This window comes from Lathyrus oleraceus, chromosome 2, assembly GCF_024323335.1.
Source record: "Lathyrus oleraceus cultivar Zhongwan6 chromosome 2, CAAS_Psat_ZW6_1.0, whole genome shotgun sequence".
Lineage (NCBI taxonomy): Eukaryota > Viridiplantae > Streptophyta > Magnoliopsida > Fabales > Fabaceae > Lathyrus > Lathyrus oleraceus.
In genome coordinates, this window is record NC_066580.1 from 89,482,229 (window position 1) to 89,494,663 (window position 12,435).

General features: G+C 40.0%; 1 non-coding gene across 1 annotated transcript; it reads right to left on the minus strand.

The window, feature by feature from the left end:
• Positions 1-1,729: 1,729 nt before the first annotated feature.
• On the minus strand, positions 1,730-1,836 carry LOC127124457 (small nucleolar RNA R71). Its single transcript, XR_007803946.1, has one exon. It is a non-coding gene; the product is annotated as a small nucleolar RNA R71 (small nucleolar RNA).
• Between the last annotated feature and the right edge of the window lie 10,599 nt (positions 1,837-12,435).

A 12,435-nucleotide genomic window follows, 5' to 3' on the forward strand; every position in this document is an offset into this window, starting at 1 on the left:
TTGGAAGGAAGTTAATCCTGCCGCCATTTTCATTTCCGCATTGCAATTTATTCAACCCTCCAATTGGAGCAGGTTTTTATTACTTGTCTTTATCTTATTTATTTTCCCGCACTCGCTTTACTTTATTTATTTCTCGCACCCGCTTTACTTTATTTATTTCCTCGCACTCGCTTTACTTTCATTTATTTCCTCGCACTCGCTTTACTTTATTTATTTCTCGCACTCGCTTTACTTTATTTATTTCCTCGCACTCTCTTTACTTTCATTTATTTCCTCGCACTCGCTTTAAATTATTTATTTCCCGCACTCGCTTTACTTTTATTTATTTCCTCGCACTCGCACTACTTTTATTTATTTTAATGCACTTTTACTTTACCATGTCTAGCTAAATTTATAAGGTTAGAATGTAAGGATCATAATTGAACCGATAATCCGTACAATTGTTCGTAGAAACACTTAAAGGGCTATTTTAACTTTCAACTTAAGCTTTCCCGCACTTCAATTCCGTTGGGTAAGATCGAAAGCCGTCCAACGTCTTTTTAAACTTAATTGTTTTTTAACTATTTCAAAAACAGCGAAAGCGCTTTGTTTAGTTCATTAGGAGATTTTAACATTAAGAAGAAAAGAGATTTTAAAATTATTTTCGGACGTGTTTATAAGTTTAGAGTCTGGGTGAGAACCTCTTTTGGTTAAGAAATCCAGGTTATAATACTTTTCAACTTAGTCAAGACACTATATTTCTTAAAAATAAGTTTACTACTCTAACGCAATGCGCGCCTTTTTATAAGTGACAATAAGAGGGTTTGATTAGGGAGTACAACTCGGTTCTGAATACGCGAAAGCGACAGTTCCTGTTAAATTAGTTCTTTTCAAAGTAGAAAACATTGCCCATAAGTAGTTCTATTAGCAAGTACTTGGATTATCAATTGATTACGTGAATTACATTCGACCCTGTCTTTATTAATTATATCCGAAACTTTACTTTTCATTGTACACTACAAAAACACCTATTTCAATTGCCTTTGATAAACACCATAACAATAGATAACGATAGATTGACACTTGGTCTCTGTCGATTCAACAATCTTTTATATTACTTTGATGCATTCGTATACTTGCGAACCCCGTATCAAGTTATTGACCGCATCAAGTTTTTGGCGCCATTGTCGGGGACCAATTTCGTCAAATTTCATTTTCCTATTGTTATATCGTTTAGACTTAGGCTATTTCCTGCCGGTCAATGCGAAGAACTTGCAGCACCGGAAGTTTAAGCTTAGTATACCCTCTGGCGGAACCTGAACGTTACGCTCGCGCACGTTTATTCTTTCATAGAATTAAGAGAGCTATGGCCGAAGATCAAAACCAAAGACCTCTTAAAGATTTCGCTCAACCATCTAATGAAGAACCTAGTTCTAGTATAGTAAACCTAATCATACCAGCTAATAATTTTGAACTTAAACCATCCCTGTTGCAACTAGTGCAACAGAGACAATTCGCGGGTCTCGCTACTGAGAACCCAAACCAACATTTAAAAATATTTCTTCAATTAGCAGACACTTTTAAAACCAATGGAGCTTCTCCTGAGGCAATACGTTTATAATTATTTCCTTTTTCCCTCAGAGACAAAGCTCTATCATGGTTAGATTCCCTTCCACCCAATTCCATTACGACTTGGGATAACCTTAGAAGAGTATTCCTTGTTAGATATTTCCCCCCGAGTAAAACCGTCGTTCTTCAAAACCATATAACTAGATTTACCCAAAACCAAGGAGAATCACTGTTCGAAGCTTGGGAGAGATATAAAGAGTTGTTACGAGCATGCCCACATCATGGTTTAGAAAATTGGTTAATCATCCAAACCTTCTATAATGGACTTCATTACAACACAAAGATGACCATCGACGCTGCCGCAGGCGGTGCTCTGATGAACAAACCTTATCCTGAAGCTAGTGCCCTCATCGAAGATATGGCTCAAAACCATCAATCATGGGGAGTCGAACGAGCGACAGTGGAGAAGAAGGAAGCCCAAGGAGGAGTGCATGAACTAAGCTCTATAGACATGATGCAAGCTAAAATGGACGCATTAGCCCTTAAGGTCGAGCATATGTGCATAAACCCGAATACTGTAGCCGCAGTTTCGTCGGATTGTGAGATATGTGGAACCCAAGGACACAATCTGCAGAATGCAGTCTATTAAACGAAACCCACTCTGAGCAAGTGAACTACACCCAAGGGAACCCATATTCGAATACCTATAACCCTGGATGGAGGAATCACCCGAACTTCTCCTATAAAAACAATAACCCTATTCAAAATAATGCACCTCCGAGACCTAGTTATCAAGCCCCTAGATCAAATCAACCTATGCAACTTGTGCCACCAAAGCTGAGCCTTGAGAAAATTATGGAAAATTTTATCACCGCTCAAACCCAACAAAACAAGGAGTTCATGAACCAAAACATTCATGTTAACGAATTGATTACTCAGTTAGGAACCAAGGTTGACCAAATAGTTACTCATACCAAGATGCTTGAAACCCAGATCTCTCAGGTAGCTTAAAACCAAGCCCCTCAGACTACACCTGGAGGACAATTCCCTGGACAACCTCAACAAAATCCGAGAGGACAATCCAATGCCATTACCCTACAAAGTGGGAGCGCTTATGATGAGCCACCAAACCCTAGATTGAGTGAACCCGAAACTTCTAAGGAATGTACCAAACCCACGGACGAAGTAAAGGAACCAGAGGAATCTGAAAACCAAGAAGGTCGAGATAAAGGAGAAGAACCTAAAGATAAAACTTACGTACCACCCCCGCCATATAAACCACCTATACCATATCCACAAAGACTCAAACAAACCCAGATCAATAAACAGTATCAAAAATTTATTAAAGTTATAGAAAAACTTCATGTAGAAATCCCTTTCACAGAAGCCATCACCCAAATACCTTCCTATGCAAAGTTTCTCAAAGACATCCTTACCAACAAACGTAGACTTGACGATCCGAAGCCTTTGGAATGTAATGCTATTTCCGAGGACAAATTAGCAAAGAAAGATAAAGATCCTGGAAATTTCTCCATTCCTTGCCTTTTGGGTAATCATGTCATCGAAAAAGCTTTTCTAGACTTAGGAGCTAGTGTGAGCCTAATGCCTTTAGCAGTTTGTGAGAGGTTAAACTTAGGAGAATTACAACCCACTAAGATGTCACTTCAGTTAGCCGATAGATCTGTTAAATATCCGATAGGAATTTTAGAAGATGTCCCTGTTAGGATAGGTCAGTTGTTTATCCCTACTGATTTTGTTGTCATGGACATCAAAGAGGACCATGATATACCAATCCTTCTAGGTAGACCATTCTTATCGACTGCAGGAGCCATAATAGATGTCAAGAAAGGAAAGTTGACATTTAGGTAAGTGACGAGAAAATAGAATTTATACTTTCGAAATTTCTTATGGCACCTGTGATGGGAGACTCGTGTTATGCCTTAGATATCATTGATGAATGTGTTATAGAATTAGAACAAAAAGAAATTATAAAAAAAATTACGTTACCATCAACTCTCATAAGGGAAGATGATGACTTTAAGAAACCCTACATCGATGATAACCTTTACTAATGTTTATCCCTTACCCCAGATCCTATGCCATGCCCTAAGAAACCAACCTTAGAACTCAAGGAACTGCATAAGAACCTGAGATATGAGTTCCTCGATGAAAAGATGAACCGTCCAGTTATAGTTAGTGCTACCTTGAGCCAAAAGGAAACGAACCAACTTTTAGACGTTTTACGAAGATATCCCTCAGCCTTAGGATATAATATCTCTGACCTGAAAGGTATAAGTCCATCCGTATGCATGCATCGGATTTCACTCGAAGAAGATTCAAAACCCTCTAGGGAACATCAGAGAATAATAAACCCTATAATGAGTGATGTTGTTAAAAAGGAAGTTCTTAAGTTACTTGAGGCAGGTATAATCTACCAGATCTCGGATAATAAGTGGGTGAGCCCTGTGCATGTAGTACCTAAAAAGGGAGGCATCACAGTCGTGCAAAACGATAAAGGCGAACATGTAGCAAAACGTTTAGAAGGAGGATGGCGGATGTGTATAGATTATAGAAAATTAAATAAAGCAACTAGGAATGACCATTTCCCTTTACCATTTATAGACCAGATGTTGGAGCGTCTAGCCAGACAATCTTACTTCTGCTATCTAGATGGATACTCTGGATTCTTCCAAATACCTATCCACCCCGAAGATCAATAAAAAACTACCTTTACATGCCCTTATGAAACTTTTGCCTACAGACGAATGCCATTCGGCCTCTGTAACGCCCCAGCTACTTTCCAACGTTGCATGATGTCAATCTTCGCAGATTACCTAGATGGTATCATGGAAGTGTTTATGGATGATTTCTCAGTTTGCGGATTTGATTTCCACAATTGTCTTGCTAACCTTGAGAAAATCCTGTAGAGATGCGTGGAGGTGAACCTCATGCTAAACTGGGAAAAATGTCATTTCATGGTGACCGAAGGAATAGTTTTACGACATATAGTTTCCGAAAAAGGTATAGAGGTAGATAAAGCTAAAATAGAAGTTATAGAAAACCTAAAACCCCCAAAAACCATCAGAGAAGTCTGAAGCTTTCTTGGACACGTTGGATGCTACCGGCGTTTCATTAAGGACTTCTCTGAAATAACTAAACCTTTTACCGGACTTTTAATGAAAGATGCTGAATTCATTTTCGATGAAAAATGTAATGACTCATTTAATCTTTTAAAGCAAGCATTAGTATCGGCACCCATTATGAAACCACCTGATTGGTCTGAACCTCTTGAGATAATGTGCGATGCTAGTGATTACACAGTTGGAGCCGTTCTAGGACAAAGGAAAGATAAAAAATTACATGCCATTTATTATGCCAGTAGAACCCTAGATGCTGCCCAACTTAACTACGCAACAACTGAAAAAGAATTACTCGCTGTAGTTTTCGCTATAGACAAATTTAGATCTTATCTTGTAGGAGCAAAAATTATTGTTTACACCGATCATGCTGCCATTCGTTACCTATTAAGTAAAAAAGATGCCAAGCCCAGGTTACTCCGATGGATTCTATTACTACAAGAGTTTGATTTAGACATAAGAGATAAAAAAAGGCACTGAAAATGTAGTAGCCGATCACCTTTCTAGGCTAGAACATCTAAGACCAGAACTAGTACCCATAAATGATGATTTCGCCTATGATAGACTGGTAGCTAGAGTAGAAACCATTGAAGACAATAACCTAGATCCTTATGAGCACCCTCAAAATTCCTTAGCAATAAGTAACGTACCCTGGTATGCAGACTTCGTTAATTACCTAGCTGCTGATATAGTACCCCCTGATCTTGACTACCACCGCAAGAAGAAATTCTTCCACGATGTGAGAAACTTCTATTGGACGAACCGCTCCTTTTCAAAAGGGGTAAAGATGGCATTTTTCGCCGTCACGTTCCAAAAGAAGAGGTAAATAGTATTATCGAGCATTGTCATTCTGCACCTTATGGTGGACATGCGAGCACCTCTAAGACATACGCCAAGATTCTTCAAGCTGGCCTATTCTGGCCTACATGTGGCGTGATGTCTATGCTTGCATTGTCAAATGTGATAGATGTAACACCCCGATGAAATAAGGCTAATTATTTAATTTAAATTAATAGTATATTTATTAATTTAATTAAATAATTGGAAATATTATTGGATTTTATTATTGGAATATAAAGTTGGAATATATATATAAAGGTCCCATTTGGTAAAAAGGGTTTTCACGTGAAAACAGAGAACACGTAATATTGGGAGAAAAAAGAAGAACTGAGAAAGGGAGAAGAAGAGGCTAGGGCTCAGAGGAGGATTCACGATTGTTGAAGGTCGAAGAATCAATTGCCGGATTAACTCAGGTAAGGGGGGTTTATCGTCGTTTAATGGGTATTATGGGTTAACATGTGATGGGTAGTAATAAGCCATTGATTTGACCCTAATTGGGATGTTGAATGCTGAAAAATTGTGATGAATAAGTTAGGTTAAAGCTGTAATTGAATCTGTCTTTGGGTGAGTTGTGATTTTCCGAACGTGTAGCTTTTTACGGAATTGAAATCGGAGGTCCGGAAGTCCTCCAACGGCGGAAAATGCGGAGAATTCTGCATTCTGCTTCGTGTTAGCGCAGGAACAGCTTTCTGTCTTGCGTTAACCGGTTAACCCAGGGTGTTAACCAGTTAACACTGTTATGAATTGTGAAATATTGCTGTCTGTCTTGCGTTAACCGGTTAACCCAGGGTGTTAACCGGTTAACACTGTTAAAATGTGCCAGGAAGCGTGTTCTGTGTTGCGTTAACCGGTTAACCCAGGGCGTTAATCGGTTAACACTGTTTGAAAAATGAAAAAGTGATATTTAATTGTTGTGTACAATTGAGGATTTGCCTATATTGGTGTATGATATAGGAGGGATCATTTTCCCGTTGTTTTGAGCTGTATAGGTATTAGTAGAGTGTGCTAATACTGTGATTGATTATGTGGCATGACATGATATGATTATGTGATAAATATGTTGATGATGTATGATTGTATGCATGATGCTGTGGGTATATCTATTATGTATGCAATTGTGAATGGACTGTTTATGGCTTAGAGTGTGAGCATATGTCCATTGTGGATGATTGTTGATGTTTGCATGACTAAGTGATTTAGCTTGCATATTGTGGCCTTTATAGTGGTAGCTAACTCCAATGGTGAGGAATTAGTGAGTGAGTTATTGTGGATTGTTGTTGATGTTTGCATGCTAGGTGATTAGCGTGCATAGCATAGCCCTTGGGGTGGTAGCTAATTCCCATGGTGAGGAATTAGTGAGTGAGTCACTAGGTCTCAAATGAGTGGGACTAGTGAGCTTGGTAGCCGTATCTGGATTTGATCGGTGAGGTTGAACTATATGTTCACGAATAGTCGGTACCGCATGCATGGAGTCTCATTGCATAATGTATGTATTATGTATAATATGAATGGATGTGTTCCAATATTATACGTGTGTTTTGATGTTTATGTTGAGTATGAGTTGATGTTGCCGTTACTGAATGTGTGATATGATTAGGGTGAATGAATGTGTTAAATTACTTAGCATTACATGGTATTTTATAATGCTTATTATATCGATTGAGGAACTCACCCTTACGACTATGTTTCAGGTAACGAGCAGTGATTGAGTAGAAGCTAGTCCTTGGAGTCTAGTGTAGTTCCTTAGTGGGTCATGCTCTGGTAGATGTAACATCGGGACAGGATGTTTTACCTTGTTTTCATTTTGGTTGTTGAACAACTATACATGTAAGGTGTTACATGTTTTGCATGTTGTTAATTGCATATCCGGTGCGAATTGTGCAATGTTTTATTTTGATTAATAAATGAGCATGATAAACTATTTTGGTGAATGGTGTGAAGTGTCAAGTGTGACACCCTTAAATTGCATATCTACTCTGATTTATGTTTGGTTGTTTTAATTAATTATTGGGGGTATTTTAGAAGGGTGTTACATTAGTGGTATCAGAGCATAGTCGGTCGAGTCGAGTCGTAATTATTCTGTTTCCCCTGTACGGGATAGGTGTTGTGTAACCCTATCAGTACTTATTGTTTTAGCTTGATTGGGTTTTCAGAATAGAGATGGCTGGAAGAGGTAGAGACGATGCTGCGATTGCTGAGGCTCTGGGTATGCTAGCTGGAGTACTTGGAGGAAATCCGAATGTTGTGGGAATGGGAGCTGCTCGTCAACTGAGTGAGTTCCAGAAGAACAATCCTCCAATGTTCAAGGGAGCATACGATCCAGATGGTGCTCAGAAGTGGTTGAAGGAGATCGAGAGGATCTTCCGAGTGACTGAGTGTGCCGATAACCAGAAGGTCAGGTTCGGTACGCATATGCTGTCAGAGGAAGCAGATGATTGGTGGGTTGCTTCCCGCACTGAGTTGGAAGCTGCTGGGAGTGCTGAGATCACTTGGGCGGTGTTCAGAGAGAGATTCCTGAGGAAGTACTTTCCAGAGGATGTCAGAGGAAAGAAAGAGATAGAGTTCTTAGAATTGAAGCAGGGCAACCGGTCTGTTACTGAGTATGCTGCTAAGTTCACAGAGCTGTCGAAGTATTACACTCCCTATGATGAGGCTACTGGGGAATTTTCAAAATGTGTGAAGTTTGAGAACGGGTTACGTCCCGAGATCAAGCAGGCTATTGGGTATCAGCGGATTAGAGTGTTTTCTGACTTGGTCGACTGTTGCAGGATTTTTGAACAGGATACCAAGGCCAGAGCGGAGAGCTATCAGCAGAGGGTTGATAGAAAAGGCAAGAATCAGAATGATCGTGGGAAACCGTATGCAGCTGGCAAAGGTTTCCAGAGACAGAGTGGGATGAAGAGACCTAGTGGGGGAGACTCCAGTGCCCCTGCTAAGTGTTACAGATGTGGTCAGGCTGGACATCGTTTCCATGAGTGTACCAGTAATGATAAGAAGTGTTTCAAGTGTGGAAAAGGTGGTCACTTGGCTGCAGAGTGCCGGTTAAAGACTATGACTTGTTTCAACTGTGGAGAGGTGGGTCATATTAGCCCACAGTGTCCTAAGCCGAAGAAAGAGAACCAGTCGGGAGGCAAGGTCTTTGCTTTATCGGGTTCTGAGACTTCTGCAGATGATCGTTTGATCCGAGGTACGTGTTATATTAATGGCTTTCCTCTTGTAGCTATTATTGACACAGGTGCGACTCATTCCTTTATATCTTTGGATTGTGCTGTGAAACTTAAATTAGAGATATCTGAGATGCATGGAAGTATGGTGATTGATACTCCTGCGAAGGGTTCAGTGACTACTACTTCAGTTTGTTTGAATTGCCCTTTGAGTATTTTTAGTAGAGACTTTGGGATGGACCTTGTGTGTCTCCCACTAGTGCAGCTTGATGTTATCCTGGGTATGAACTGGTTGGTGTTTAACCGAGTTTATATCAACTGTTTTGATAAGACTGTGATCTTTCCTGAGATTGAGGAAGGAAAGAGTTTGTTTCTATCAGTAAGGCAGGTGAATGAGGCAGTAGCTGATGGGGCAGAGTTGTTTATGCTGTTAGCGACTTTGGAGGTTAAAGATAAACTGGTGAATTGCGATCTAGCCGTGGTGTGTGATTTTCCTGATGTGTTTCCAGAGGAAGTGAATGAATTACTGCCAGAGCGTGAAGTTGAGTTCACGATTGATTTGGTACCTGGTACTAGGTCGGTGTCGATGGCTCCGTACCGTATGTCTGCTGTTGAGTTAACTGAATTGAAAAGTCAGTTGGATAAGAAATTTATTCGTCCGAGTGTGTCACCGTGGGGTGCACCAGTGTTATTGGTTAAGAAGAAAGAAGGTACTATGAGGTTGTGTGTGGACTACAGGCAACTGAATAAAGTGACGATCAAGAATCGGTATCCTTTGCCGAGGATTGATGATTTGATGGATCAGTTGGTTGGTGCGAGTGTGTTCAGCAAAATAGATTTGAGATCGCGATATCATCAGATACGTGTGAAAACTGAGGATATTCAGAAGACTGCTTTCAGAACAAGGTATGGACATTATGAGTATTCTGTAATGCCTTTTGGTGTGACTAATGCGCCTGGGGTATTTATGGAGTATATGAATAGGATTTTCCATCCGTACCTAGACAAGTTTGTTGTGGTGTTTATTGACGATATTTTGGTGTATTCGAAATCTGAAGAAGAGCATGCTGAACATTGGAGAGTGGTCTTAGGAGTTCTACGAGAAAAGAAGTTATTTGCTAAACTGTCTAAGTGTGAATTTTGGTTAGAAGAGCTTAGTTTTCTTGGTCATGTGGTTTCAAGAGGTGGTGTTGCTGTTGATCCTTCTAAGATAGAAGCGGTATCTGAGTGGGAAGCTCCGAAGTCAGTTTCGGAGATAAGGAGTTTTCTTGGACTTGCAGGTTATTATAGGAAATTCATTGAGGGATTTTCTAAGTTGGCGTTACCGTTGACGATGTTGACTAGAAAGGGGCAAACGTTTGTTTGGGACTTAAAATGTGAAGAAGGTTTCCAAGAGTTAAAGAGAAGGTTAACTACTGCTCCTATTTTGATATTACCGAGTCCATCGGAACCATTTGAGGTTTACTGTGATGCTTCATTATTGGGTTTGGGTGGTGTTTTGATGCAGAATAAGCAGGTTGTAGCTTATGCTTCGAGACAACTGAAGGTTCATGAGAGGAACTATCCGACACACGATTTAGAGTTGGCAGCTATGGTATTTGTTCTGAAGTTATTGAGGCATTACTTGTACGGGTCAAGATTTGAGGTTTTCAGTGACCATAAAAGTTTAAAGTATTTGTTTGATCAGAAAGAACTGAATATGAGACAGAGGAGATGGTTAGAGTTTCTGAAGGATTATGACTTTGGTTTGAATTACCATCCGGGTAAAGCAAACGTAGTGGCTGATGCATTGAGTCGGAAATCATTGCATATGTCTATGTTAATGGTTAAGGAATTGGATTTAATTGAGCAGTTTAGAGACTTGAGTTTGGTGTGTGAGAGTACTCGCAATAGTGTTAAATTGGGAATGTTGAAGTTAACGAGTGGTATTCTGGATGAGATTAGAGAGGGTCAGAAATCCGATGTGCTTTTGGTTGATAAGTTGACTCTAGTGAATCAAGGTCAAGGTGGTGAATTCAGAGTTGATGAGAATGGTGTTTTGAAATTTGGTAATCGGGTGTGTATTCCGGATGTTACCGAACTTAAGAAGAGTATTCTTGAGGAAGGACATCGTAGTGGCCTGAGTATTCATCCTGGGGCTACGAAGATGTATCATGATTTGAAAAAGTTATTTTGGTGGCCGGGAATGAAAAGAGAAATTGCGAGTTTTGTTTATTCTTGTTTGACTTGTCAGAAGTCAAAGATTGAGCATCAGAAGCCGTCTGGGCTAATGCAACCGTTGGCTATTCCAGAGTGGAAGTGGGATAGTATCAGTATGGATTTTGTTTCTGGTTTATCGAGGACAATTAAGAATTTTGAAGCTATTTGGGTGATTGTTGACAGATTGACAAAATCGGCTCATTTCATTCCGATCAGAATGGATTATCCGTTAGAGAGATTAGCTGAGTTGTATATTGAGAAAATTGTAAGTTTGCATGGTATTCCGTCGAGTATTGTTTCGGACAGAGATCCTAGATTTACATCGAAGTTCTGGGAAGGTTTGCAGAGGGCTTTGGGAACTAAGCTGAGATTGAGTTCTGCATATCATCCGCAGACCGATGGTCAGACTGAGAGGACGATTCAGTCACTGGAGGATCTTTTGAGGGCTTGTGTTTTGGAAAAGGGAGGTGTTTGGGATTGTTATTTACCTTTGATTGAGTTTACCTACAACAATAGTTTTCATTCGAGCATTGGTATGGCACCGTTTGAAGCTTTGTATGGTAGGAGATGTCGGACACCTTTATGTTGGTATGAGTCCGGTGAGAGTGTTGTGGTTGGACCGGAGATTGTTCAACAGACTACGGAAAAGATTAAGATGATTCAGGAGAAGATGAGGATTGCTCAGAGTCGTCAGAAGAGTTATCACGACAAGAGGAGGAAGTCACTTGAGTTTCAAGAGGGAGATCATGTGTTTCTTCGTGTTACTCCGATAACTGGGGTTGGTCGAGCTTTGAAGTCGAAGAAGTTGACACCTCGATTTATTGGTCCTTATCAGATTTTGGAGAGAATAGGGGAGGTAGCCTATCGTATCGCTTTACCGCCGTCGCTTGCGAATTTGCATGAGGTTTTTCATGTGTCTCAGTTGAGGAGGTACATTCATGATCCGTCGCATGTAGTCCAAGTAGATGATGTACAGGTGAGAGATAACCTGACTGTTGAAACATCACCTATGAGGATCGAGGATCGAGAGTTGAAGCAGTTGCGGGATAAAGAGATTGCTTTGGTAAAGGTAGCTTGGGGAGGACCAGCAGGTGGCAATGTGACTTGGGAACTTGAGAGTCAGATGAAGGAGTCTTATCCGGAGTTATTCGCTTGAGGTATGTTTTCGAGGACGAAAACTCTTTTTAGTGGGGGAGAGTTGTAACACCCCGATGAAATAAGGCTAATTATTTAATTTAAATTAATAGTATATTTATTAATTTAATTAAATAATTGGAAATATTATTGGATTTTATTATTGGAATATAAAGTTGGAATATATATATATAAAGGTCCCATTTGGTAAAAAGGGTTTTCACGTGAAAACAGAGAACACGTAATATTGGGAGAAAAGAGAAGAACTGAGAAAGGGAGAAGAAGAGGCTAGGGCTCAGAGGAGGATTCACGATTGTTGAAGGTCGAAGAATCAATTGCCGGATTAACTCAGGTAAGGGGGGTTTATCGTCGTTTAATGGGTATTATGGGTTAACATGTGATGGGTAGTAATA